At 46.1% G+C, this 13,202-nt stretch overlaps 1 protein-coding gene across 1 annotated transcript in view; it reads right to left on the bottom strand.

Annotated features, from left to right (window-relative positions):
* Nucleotides 1–12,692, bottom strand: part of LOC138674079 (uncharacterized) — a 133,537-nt gene extending 120,845 nt beyond the window's left edge. Inside the window, exon 1 of the mRNA XM_069762027.1 lies at nt 12,610–12,692. The gene's annotated coding sequence lies outside the window, so the exon portion shown is untranslated. The remainder of the gene's footprint in view (nt 1–12,609) is intronic.
* Between the last annotated feature and the right edge of the window lie 510 nt (nt 12,693–13,202).

Below are 13,202 nucleotides of genomic sequence, written 5' to 3'. Positions count from 1 at the left end.
CCCTGTATGCATGGTTCATCTCCCCCCTCCTGTATGCATGGCTCATCTCCCCCTCCCTGTATGCATGGCTCATCCCCCCTCCCTGTATGCATGGCTCATCTCTCCCCCTCCCTGTATGCATGGCTCATCTCCCCCTCCCTGTATGCATGGCTCATCTCCCCCCTCCTGTATGCATGGCTCATCTCCCCCCCTGTATGCATGGCTCATCTCCCCCCTCCCTGTATGCATGGCTCATCTCCCCCCCTCCTGTATGCATGGCTCATCTCCCCCCCTGTATGCATGGCTCATCTCCCCCCTCCCTGTATGCATGGCTCATCCCCCCCTCCCTGTATGCATGGCTCATCTCCCCCCCTGTATGCATGGCTCATCCCCCCCTCCCTGTATGCATGGCTCATCTCCCCCCTCCTGTATGCATGGCTCATCCCCCCTCCCTGTATGCATGGCTCATCTCTCCCCCCTCCCTGTATGCATGGCTCATCTCCCCCTCCCTGGATGCATGGCTCATCTCCCCACCCGTATGCATGGCTCATCTTCCCCCTCCTGTATACATGGCTCATCCCCCCCTCCCTGTATGCATGGCTCATCTCCCCCTCTCTGTATGCATGGCTCATTCCCCCCCTCCTGTATGCATGGCTCATTCCCCCCCTCCTCCCTCCCATCCTGTATGCATGGCTCATCTCCCCCCTGTATGCATGGCTCATCTCTCTCCTCCCTGTATGCATGGCTCATCCCCCCCTCCCTGTATGCATGGCTCATCTCCCCCCTCCTGTATGCATGGCTCATCTGTTATGATCTGGTGGTTAGAACTAATAGTGGACCTGGTAGTTAGAGCACCAGAAAAGACCTGATAGCACATTGATACAGGACCAGCTCTGGGAAGTGGAACCTCTGCTGACCGCAATCCCTAATCCTATCACGTACACTAGAAATAGCCGTGGAGCGCTCCTATCATGACCTAGGCACCTCGTCACAGCCTCAGAACTAGCTAGCCCTAGAGATAGGAAAAATAAGCCTATCTTGCCTCAGAGAAAATTCTCCAAAGGAAAAGGCAGCCTCCCACATATATTGACTGTGAGTAAGATGAAATCACAAACACAGAGATGAAATAGATTTAGCAAAGAGAGGCCCGACTTACTAAACAGACAGAAGATAGGAAAGGTCACTTTGCAGTCAGCACAAAACCCTAAAAAAGCCACACAGAGAGTGCAGGGAAAAATACCTTCCGCACCGACTAACGGAGCGGAGGCGCCCCTCTGCGTCCCAGAGCTTCCAGCAAGCAAGGCAAAATTCACATAAGCATGCTGGACAGAAAAAATAGCAAACAAGAAAAAAGCAAAGCGAAACTTAGCTTCTGCTGGAGAAAACAGGAAACCAGGAAGATCCAGGAGCGAACTAGACCAATGCTACAACATTGACAGCTGGCATCGGACAAGGATCCAAGTGGAGTTAAATAGAGCAGCCCACTAACGAATTAGCCTCGTCACCTGTGGAAGGAAACTCAGAAACACCCACAGGCATCAGAGAAAGTCCATGGACAGAACCAGCCGAAGTACCATTCACGACCACAGGAGGGAGCCCGAAAACAGAATCCACAACAGTACCCTTCCTTGAGGAGGGGTCACCGAACCCTCACGAGAGCCCCCAGGCCGACCAGGATGAGCCAAATGAAAGGCACGAACCAGATCGGCCGCATGAACATCAGAGGCAAAAACCCAGGAATTATCCTCCTGACCATAACCCTTCCACTTGACCAAGTACTGGAGTTTCCGTCTCGAAATACGAGAATCCAAAATCTTCTCCACCACATACTCCAACTCCCCCTCAACCAACACCGGAGCAGGAGGGTCAACGGATGGAACCACAGGCGCCACGTATCTCCGCAACAACGACCTATGGAACACATTATGGATGGCAAAAGAATCTGGAAGGGCCAAACGGAATGACACAGGATTGATAACCTCAGAAATTTTATACGGACCAATGAAACGAGGCTTAAACTTAGGAGAGGAAACCTTCATAGGAACATAACGAGACGACAACCAAACTAAATCCCCAACACGAAGTCGGGGACCCACACAGCGCCGGCGGTTAGCGAAACGTTGAGCCTTCTCCTGGGACAATGTCAAATTGTCCACCACATGAGTCCAAATCTGCTGCAACCTATTCACCACATTATCTACACCAGGACAGTCCGAAGACTCAACCTGCCCTGAAGAGAAACGAGGATGGAAACCAGAATTGCAGAAAAACGGCGAAACCAAAGTAGCCGAGCTGGCCCGATTATTAAGGGCAAACTCAGCCAACGGCAAAAAGGACACCCAATCATCCTGATCAGCAGAAACAAAGCATCTCAGATATGTTTCCAACGTCTGATTAGTTCGTTCGGTTTGGCCATTTGTCTGAGGATTGAAAGCCGAGGAAAAAGACAAATCAATGCCCATCCTAGCACAAAAGGATCGCCAAAACCTCGAAACAAACTGAGAACCTCTGTCCGAAACGATGTTCTCCGGAATGCCATGTAAACGAACCACATGCTGGAAAAACAATGGCACCAAATCAGAGGAGGAAGGCAATTTAGACAAGGGTACCAAATGGACCATCTTAGAAAAGCGATCACAAACCACCCAAATGACCGACATCTTTTGAGAGACTGGGAGATCCGAAATAAAATCCATAGAAATATGCGTCCAGGGCCTCTTCGGGACCGGCAAGGGCAAAAGCAACCCACTAGCATGAGAACAGCAGGGCTTAGCCCGAGCACAAGTCCCACAGGACTGCACAAAAGAACGCACATCCCGTGACAAAGAAGGCCACCAAAAGGATCTAGCCACCAAATCTCTGGTACCAAAGATTCCAGGGTGCCCAGCCAACACCGAACAATGAAGCTCAGAGATAACTCTGCTAGTCGATTTATCAGAGACAAACAGTTTCTCTGCTGGGCAACGGTCAGGTCTATCAGCCTGAAATTTTTGCAGCACCCGCCGCAAATCAGGGGAGATGGCAGACAAAATTATCCCCTCTTTGAGAATACCTGCCGGCTCAGAAACACCCGGAGAATCAGGCACAAAACTCCTTGACAGGGCATCAGCCTTCACATTCTTAGAGCCCGGAAGGTACGAAACCACAAAATCAAAACGGGAGAAAAATAACGCCCATCGAGCCTGTCTCGGATTCAACCGTTTGGCAGACTCAAGATAAGTCAAATTTTTGTGATCTATCAAGACCACCACGCGATGCTTGGCTCCTTCAAGCCAATGACGCCACTCCTCGAATGCCCACTTCATGGCCAACAATTCTCGATTACCAACATCATAATTGCGCTCAGCAGGCGAAAACTTTCTAGAAAAGAAAGCACATGGCTTCATTCCCGAGCCATCAGAACTTCTTTGCGACAAAACAGCCCCTGCTCCAATCTCAGAGGCATCAACCTCAACCTGAAACGGGAGCGAAACATCTGGCTGGCACAACACAGGGGCAGAAGAAAAACGACGCTTCAATTCCTGAAAAGCATCCATGGCCGCAGAAGACCAATTGACCACATCAGCACCCTTCTTGGTCAAATCAGTCAACGGTTTAGTAACACTAGAAAAATTAGCGATGAAGCGACGATAAAAATTAGCAAATCCCAGGAACTTTTGCAGGCTCTTCACAGATGTCGGCTGAGTCCAATCATGAATGGCCTGGACTTTAACAGGGTCCATCTCGACAGTAGAAGGGGAAAAAATGAACCCCAAAAATGAAACCTTCTGAACTCCAAAGAGACACTTTGACCCCTTCACAAACAAGGAATTAGCACGAAGAACCTGGAACACCATTCTGACCTGCTTCACATGAGACTCCCAATCATCCGAAAAGACCAAAATATCATCCAAATACACAATCAGGAATTTATCCAGGTACTCTCGGAAGATGTCATGCATAAAGGACTGAAATACTGATGGAGCATTGGAAAGCCCGAATGGCATCACCAGGTACTCAAAATGGCCCTCGGGCGTATTAAATGCTGTTTTGCATTCATCGCCCCGTTTAATACGCACAAGATTATACACCCCTCGAAGGTCTATCTTGGTAAACCAACTAGCCCCTTTAATACGAGCAAACAAGTCGGACAGCAACGGCAAAGGATACTGAAATTTGACAGTAATTTTATTAAGAAGGCGGTAATCAATACAAGGTCTCAAAGAACCATCCTTCTTGGCCACAAAAAAGAACCCTGCTCCCAACGGTGATGACGATGGGCGAATATGGCCTTTCTCCAAGGATTCCTTTATATAACTCCGCATAGCGGCGTGTTCTGGCACAGATAAATTGAACAATCGGCCCTTAGGAAACTTACTACCAGGAATCAAATTAATTGCACAATCGCAATTCTTATGAGGAGGTAAGGCACTGGCTTTGGGCTCATCAAATACATCCTGATAATCCGACAAAAACTCCGGAACTTCAGAAGGAGTAGAAGACGAAATTGACAAAAATGGAACATCACCATGTACCCCCTGGCAACCCCAGCTGGACACAGACATAGATTTCCAGTCCAATACTGGATTATGGACCTGTAGCCATGGTAACCCTAAAACGACCACATCATGCAGATTATGTAACACCAAAAACGGATATCCTCCTGATGTGCAGGAGCCATGCACATGGTCAATTGGGTCCAGTATTGAGGCTTATTCTTGGCCAAAGGCGTAGCATCAATTCCTCTCAATGGAATAGGATGCTGCAAGGGCTCCAAGAAAAAACCACAGCGCCTAGCATACTCCAAGTCCATCAAATTCAGGGCAGCACCTGAATCCACAAATGCCATAACAGAGTAGGAAGACAAAGAACAAATCAGTGTAACGGACAATAGAAATTTTGACTGTACCGTACCAATGGTGGCAGACCTAGCGAACCGCTTAGTGCGCTTAGGACAATCGGAGATAGCATGAGTGGAATCACCACAGTAAAAACACAGCCCATTCCGACGTCTGTGTTCTTGCCGTTCAGCTCTGGTCAAAGTCCTATCACACTGCATAGGCTCAGGCCCATGCTCAGATAGTACCGCCAAATGGTGCACAGTTTTACGCTCACGCAAGCGCCGATCGATCTGGATGGCCAAGGACATATACTCATTCAGACCAGCAGGCATGGGAAATCCCACCATGACATCTTTAAGGGCTTCAGAGAGACCCTTTCTGAAGATTGCTGCCAGGGCACATTCATTCCACTGAGTGAGCACAGACCACTTTCTAAACTTCTGACAATATATCTCTGCTTCATCCTGACCCTGACACAGAGCCAACAGTGTTTTCTCAGCATGCTCTACAGAGTTAGGTTCGTCATAAAGCAATCCGAGTGCCAGGAAAAACGCATCCACATCACGCAATGCCGGATCTCCTGGCGCAAGGGAAAATGCCCAGTCTTGAGGGTCACCACGTAACAAAGAAATAATGATCCTTACTTGTTGAGCAGGATCACCTGAGGAGCGAGGTTTCAAAGCCAGAAACAATTTACAATTATTTTTGAAATTCTAGAACTTAGATCTATCACCAAAAAATAAATCAGGAATAGGAATCCTAGGCTCTGACATCGGATTCTGAACCACAAAATCTTGAATGTTTTGTACCCTTGTAGTGAGATTATCCATCCAAGAGGACAGACCTTGAATGTCCATGTCTACACCTGTGTTCTGAACCACCCAGAGGTAAAGGGGAAAAGTGAGACAGAACACGCTGCAAAGAAAAAAAAATGGTCTCAGAGCTTCACTTATCCCTCTATTGAGATGCATCAATACTTTTGGCCAGCTGTACTGTTATGATCTGGTGGTTAGAACTAATAGTGGACCTGGTAGTTAGAGCACCAGAAAAGACCTGATAGCACATTGATACAGGACCAGCTCTGGGAAGTGGAACCTCTGCTGACCGCAATCCCTAATCCTATCACGTACACTAGAAATAGCCGTGGAGCGCTCCTATCATGACCTAGGCGCCTCGTCACAGCCTCAGAACTAGCTAGCCCTAGAGATAGGAAAAATAAGCCTATCTTGCCTCAGAGAAAATTCCCCAAAGGAAAAGGCAGCCCCCCACATATATTGACTGTGAGTAAGATGAAATCACAAACACAGAGATGAAATAGATTTAGCAAAGAGAGGCCCGACTTACTAAACAGACAGAAGATAGGAAAGGTCACTTTGCAGTCAGCACAAAACCCTAAAAAAGCCACACAGAGAGTGCAGGGAAAAATACCTTCCGCACCGACAAACGGAGCGGAGGCGCACCTCTGCGTCCCAGAGCTTCCAGCAAGCAAGGCAAAATTCACATAAGCATGCTGGACAGAAAAAATAGCAAACAAGAAAAAAGCAAAGCGAAACTTAGCTTCTGCTGGAGAAAACAGGAAACCAGGAAGATCCAGGAGCGAACTAGACCAATGCTACAACATTGACAGCTGGCATCGGACAAGGATCCAAGTGGAGTTAAATAGAGCAGCCCACTAACGAATTAGCCTCGTCATCTGTGGAAGGAAACTCAGAAACACCCACAGGCATCAGAGAAAGTCCATGGACAGAACCAGCCGAAGTACCATTCACGACCACAGGAGGGAGCCCGAAAACAGAATCCACAACACTCATCCCCCTCCCTGTATGCATGGCTCATCCCCCCCTCCCTGTATGCATGGCTCATCTCCCCCCTCCTGTATGCATGGCTCATCCCCCCTCCCTGTATGTATGGCTCATCTCTCCCCCCTCCCTGTATGCATGGCTCATCTCCCCCTCCCTGTATGCATGGCTCATCTCCCCCCCGTATGCATGGCTCATCTTCCCCTTTCTGTATACATGGCTAATCTCCCCCCCTCCCTGCATGCATGGCTCATCTCCCCCTCCCTGTATGCAAGGCTCATTCCCCCCCTCCTGTATGCATGGCTCATTCCCTCCCTCCTCCCTCTCATCCTGTATGCATGGCTCATCGTCTCCCTGCTCCCATCTTGCATGGCTCGGCTCCCTGTCCTCCTTCATCTTCCCCCATCCTCCCTGGCTGTCATACTCACCTTTCCCACACCGTGCCGAACATCCCTCCATCTCTGTCCTGGCGCAGCACCATCTTCCTGCGTGAGCGGTCACGTGGTACCATTCATTAAGGTCATGAATATGCGTCCATATTCATCACCTTAATGAGCGGTACCACGTGGCCGTTCACACAGGACGAGCTGCTGAGACCAGGCATCACTGGAGTAGGGTGAGTATGACGTCTTCAAGGAGGCAGGAAGGCAGGCAGGTGGGCGGGCGGGAGGTGACCCCGGACATTAAATTAAAAAAAAACAGAAAAAAAACTTGCTTAGGTACCCGTGCACGTGCCCTCAAGTGCCTAGTGGCAAATACGGCCCTGATGTTCCCTTTAGTAGCCATTCAAACCCGTTTGTGTTAACTTCTGTGTATGTTATCAGGCCAAAATCACCAGGGTATATGAACTTTTGATCAGGGTTATTTGGATGTTTTGAGTTGTCATTATGATTTAAAAAGAGAAAACACAGTAGTTTGACAATAAATGACTTCACCCCACCACTAACCATGAGTGAAGAAAAAGTTTTGGTGTTATCATTCATATTGTCAGAAAAAGGCCAAGAATGCAAAATTTCTGCGGGGGTATGTAAACTTTTGAGCACAACTGTATACTATAATGACAACTAGTAATACAACAAATAAATAAGATGGGACAAAGATAAGCAGCTATAGGTAATCATATCAACTCTGATATAATCATGCATAAATATTGTAAAATCCAGAGGTATGCAAACCCATTTCTGTTCAAAAAAGTATAAAGGTTAAGTAACCTATTAATATAAGGATGAGGGTCTTACCCGGGCAGTGAGGGAGGATTCAGGCTGGAGCAGGATGGTGGAGAGACTACCTTATATTATATACAGTATATGAATTAAACTTTTGTATATTTACTCGCAAACTCCCTTTTCTCCAGTCTTTTATCTAATTGTATGGAGTGAGTCTCCTAGGTCGTATGGCTCTTATGCACCCACTGATGGTGCTTATACCCACCCACCCTATGTATCTGGGTTTATATCAATTCAAATATTACAACCATGTGTGCATGTGACATGGCAGCTGAAGCTGAGAGGAACCTGAAGATATGTCAGTGATAACCACACACAGCTCTGCAGTGATATCAGGGGAGCAGAGAGCGGCCGTTACACATCACACTGGTAACTCTCCCTTCATGTATAATCAGCTCTGGAGGCAGAGTTATCTTCTAGGCAGCATCCTCCCCAGAGCCTGGAAGAGATCATTTATATAAAGTGATAAAAGATGATTTATCAGCAACAAAGCATCTGATATGAGGCAAACAGGTATCACTCTCCTCAGTAGTATGTGACCTACAGGTGCTTCTCACAAAATTATAATATTATTAAAAAGTTAATTTATTTCAGTTCTTCAACACAAAAAGTGAACGTCATATATTATATAGAGTCATTACAAACAGAGTGATCTATTTCAAGTGTTTATTTCTGATAATGTTGATGTTTATGGCTTACAGCCAATGAAAACCCAAAAGTCATTACCTCATTAAAATTAAAATAATTTAAAAAACACCTGGAAAGGCTTCCTAAGCGTTTAAAAAGGTCCATTAGTTTGTTTCAGTAGGCTCCACAATCATGGGGAAGACTACTGACTTGACTGATGACCCCTAAAAGGTAACTTTTATTGAAAGTTATTTAAAAATATCGCATGATAGGCCAGGATACAGTACATATAAAATATTTATATAGGCAAATGCATAAATTATAAGGAAAAAAGGGGGCAGTAGGGAAATAAAAAAAAAAGTAGAGACAGGGCATGAATAATACAGTATGTGGGCTAGTGGGCCCAATAAAGGCCTAATGGATGCTCTAACTTGCAGTGGAGGTTGGCACCCTAAGTTTCCATGGTATGGCGCCCCCACTTCACGGCGGCTAGCGCTAAAGTCCTTAATGTACCCTAGGCCTAATGTGTAGTAAAAAATATATAAATATAGTGGAAGAGTGATCAGATAGGTGATGAATATTGCAGATGTCACTAGACCAAATGGCGTGACTCACATAAATGTAAGGTATGGTATGAGATCCCAGACAATTCCTAAAGATGGATGCAAACTAGATTACTAGGCTATCGTCAATTACTCCTTTCATATAGTGGTGCAATGGTGTATGTTCCAAAAAAATATATGTCCATATACCACCAAAAAAAAAACAGAAATGTGCACATATTATAAATAATAATGTGCACATGACCACCACTCTCCAAATCTTAACAACTGTATATCACACTAGAGCAGCATGGCGGCTTCTCAAAGGAGGCACAAATATCCAATGTAGCTTTTAGTACAAATGTAAAAAATGCCAGCATGCATAGCTCAAATTAGAGAGCAAAGAATGATTTAGTTCTCATCCTGTGATGTGTGGTAGGTCAGTAGTACTTCGTCTGAAACCAAGTCCATCAGAGAGTGATCTTGAAAGTATTGTTAAGAAAAGGCCATTGAAAAATTTGGCGGAGATTCACAAGAGTGGACTGCTGCTAGAGCCATTGCTTCAAGAACCACCACTCACAGAGGCATCCAAGACATGGGCTACAAGTGTCACATTCCTTGTGCCAAGCCACTCATGACCAATAGACATTGCCAGAAGCGTCTTACCTGGGCCAAGGAGAAAAAGAACTGGACTGTTGCTCAGTGGTCCAAGGTGTTGTTTTCAGGTGAAAGTAAATTTTGCATTTAATTTAGAAATTAAGGTCCCAGAGTCTGGAGGAAGAGTAGAGAGGCCACAATCCAAGCTTCTTGAGGTCTCATGTGAAGTTTCCACAATCAATGATGGTTTGGGGAGCCATGTCATCTGATGGTGTAGGTCCACTGTGTTTTATCAAGACCAAAGTCAGCGCAGCCGTCTACCAGGATATTTTAGAGCACTTCATACTTCCCTCTGCCGACAAGCTTTTTGGAGATGGAAATGTAATTCTCCAGCAGGACTTGGAACCTGTCCACACTGCCAAAAGTACCAATACCGGGTTTAAAAACAACAGTATCACTGTGCTTGATTGGCCAGCAAACTCCTCTGACCTTAACCCCATAGAGAATCTATTGGGTATTTTCAAGATGAAGATGAGTGACACCAGACCCAACAATGCAGAAGAGCTGAAGGCTGCTATCAAAGCAACCTGAGCTTCCATAACATCTCAGCAATCCCTCACTTCCATGCCATGCCACATTGATGCAGTAATTGATGCAAAAGGAGCCCCGACCAAGTATTGAATGCATTTACTGACCATACACTTCAGTAGGATAACATTTCAGATTTAAAAATCATTTTTCAAGCTGGTGTTATAAAGTATTCTCATTTACTGAGATAATGACTTTTGGGTTTTCATTGGCTGTAAGCCATAATCATCAACATTAACAGAAATAAACACTAATAGACCACTCTGCTTGTAATGAATCTATATAATATATGAGTTTCACTTTTTGTATTGAAGAACTGAAATAAAATAACTTTTTGGTGATATTTTAATTTTGTGAGAAGCACCTGTGTATGCCCATATTAATAGTTGAATAGATCAAATGCGGTGACAGATTCCCTTCAAGAGATCACAAGTGAAGTATTTTGCTCTAGTGATTACATTCATAATATATTTTATTTATGCTTACCGTATATACTCGAGTATAAGCCGAGATTTTCAGCCCAAAATTTTGGGCTGAAAGTGCCCCTCTCGGCTTATACTCGAGTCAAGGTGGGTGGCAGGGTCGGCGGGTGAGGGGGTGAGGGCGCTGAGGCATACTTACCTAGTCCCAGCGATCCTCGCGCTGTCCCTGCCGTCCCACGGTCTTCTGTGTTGCAGTTCTTCCCCTCTTCAGCAGTCACGTGGGACCGCTCATTACAGAAATGAATAAGCGGCTCCACCTCCCATAGGGGTGGAGCCGCCTATTCATTCCTCTAATCAGCGGTAACGGTGACCGCTGATAGAGAAAGAAGCTGCGGCACCGAAGACCAGGCAGAGGGACAGCGCGAGGATCGCCAGGACTAGGTAAGTATAGCATATTCACCTGTCCTCGTTCCAGCCGCCGAGCGTCGCTCCATCTTCCCGGCCGGCGCCTCCATCTTCCCGGCGTCTGCGCTCTGACTGTTCAGGCAGAGGGCGCGATGACGCATATAGTGTGCGCGGCGCCCTCTGCCTGATCAGTCAGAGCAGAGACGCCGGGAAGATGGAGGCGCCGGAACGAGACGCCGGGAGCTGCAATCAAGGGAGGTGAGTATGTGTTTTTTTTTTTAATTGCAGCAGCAGCAGCGGCGGCGGCAGAGATTTATGTGGAGCATCTATGGGGCACAGTGAACGGTGCAGAGCACTGTATATGGCACATCTATGGGGCACAGTGAACGGTGCAGGGCACCGTATATGGCACATCTATGGGGCACAGTGAACGGTGCGGAGCACCGTATATGGCACATCTATGGGACACAGTGAACGGTGCAGGGCACCGTATATGGCACATCTATGGGGCACAGTGAACGGTGCAGGGCACCGTATATGGCACATCTATGGGGCACAGTGAACGGTGCAGAGCACCGTATATGGCACATCTATGGGGCACAGTGAACGGTGCAGGGCACCGTATATGGCACATCTATGGGGCACAGTGAACGGTGCAGAGCACCGTATATGGCACAGCTATGGGGCACAGTGAACGGTGCAGAGCACCGTATATGGCACATCTATGGGGCACAGTGAACGGTGCAGAGCACCGTATATGGCACATCTATGGGGCACAGTGAACGGTGCAGGGCACCGTATATGGCACATCTATGGGGCACAGTGAACGGTGCAGGGCACCGTATATGGCACATCTATGGGGCACAGTGAACGGTGCAGAGCACCGTATATGGCACATCTATGGGGCACAGTGAACGGTGCAGAGCACCGTATATGGCACATCTATGGGGCACAATGAACGGTGCAGAGCACCGTATATGGCACATCTATGGGGCACAATGAACGGTGCAGAGCACCGTATATGGCACAGCTATGGGGAAATATGAATGGTGCAGAGCACTGTATGGCACAGCTATGGGGAAATAATGATCTATTTTTATTTTTGAAATTCACCGGTAAATGCTGCATTTCCACCCTAGGCTTATACTCGAGTCAATAAGTTTTCCCAGTTTTTTGTGGCAAAATTAGGGGGGTCGGCTTATACTCGGGTCGGCTTATACTCGAGTATATACGGTACTTATGTAACTAAAATAGAAAATACATTTAACACAAAAAAAACATATTTGTAAATACATGATTCATATTAACTAAATAGCTAAGCTAGTTTGACTTTCTGCTGTGTCCCAAAGCAACCTCTGAACTGAGATCCATACATAGAGCCCAAGATTCTAGAGATCTTATTAGTAATACATGGTCTCGGATGTAGGATATTGTAGCATATAAATATATTGCTATTACTATGCATTTTATATTACTTTCTACATAAACGGTAACAGCCCTACACACACAACTGCTGGTAAGCAAACAATTAGACAAACAGTTCCTCATTCTACTACCCATTAAGCTTAGAAAAGAGAACTTTATATAAGAACTATATAACTTACATCGAGAAGAGCAACTGGTCAGCAAGATCCAAGTAATAGCGCCAAAGAGATCTGTGTGTGGTGGTAGAGCAGGGGAGCATTGCTCAGTACACAGTGCTTGCCTGCAGAGTTTGGAGGGTTGTTGCTTGGTTACACAGGCATTCAACCTGGCTGTGGATTTCGTTTCTACACTACACACTGGCTCTTTGTGTTATTATGAAGTACCTGCTCTCAGATCCCAGAGACTTTCTTCATGGAGAATAAAAGATGCACACAGCTGATTTTTAGTTTATGGTAATATAATAGATTGCATAAAATATGCATAAAGCTCCGCTGACACAGCTTTTTGGGGTCAATGATCAGCGAGCTTGTTTGAAACAGTTGCCAGGAATATCCTAATTTATGTGACAGTATTCCTATGCAGTTGAATATATGTGATAATTAGTTTTTCTCCAGTAGAGTTGAAGCAATGACAAGCATACAAGACAAACTTATACCAAAGGAGATCTTGGTGTATTCAATTTGGTGAAATTTCCCTACTTACTAATGTGTCATTTTTAAAGGGAACCAGGCAGCAGGATTTACTTCTAGTAACTAAGTACAGGGCTGTCTTT

This window comes from Ranitomeya imitator, chromosome 4 (assembly GCF_032444005.1).
Source record: "Ranitomeya imitator isolate aRanImi1 chromosome 4, aRanImi1.pri, whole genome shotgun sequence".
NCBI classification, from domain to species: Eukaryota; Metazoa; Chordata; class Amphibia; order Anura; family Dendrobatidae; genus Ranitomeya; species Ranitomeya imitator.
Note: the sequence above shows the minus strand (reverse complement) of the source record. Positions and strands in the feature narration are given on the sequence as shown.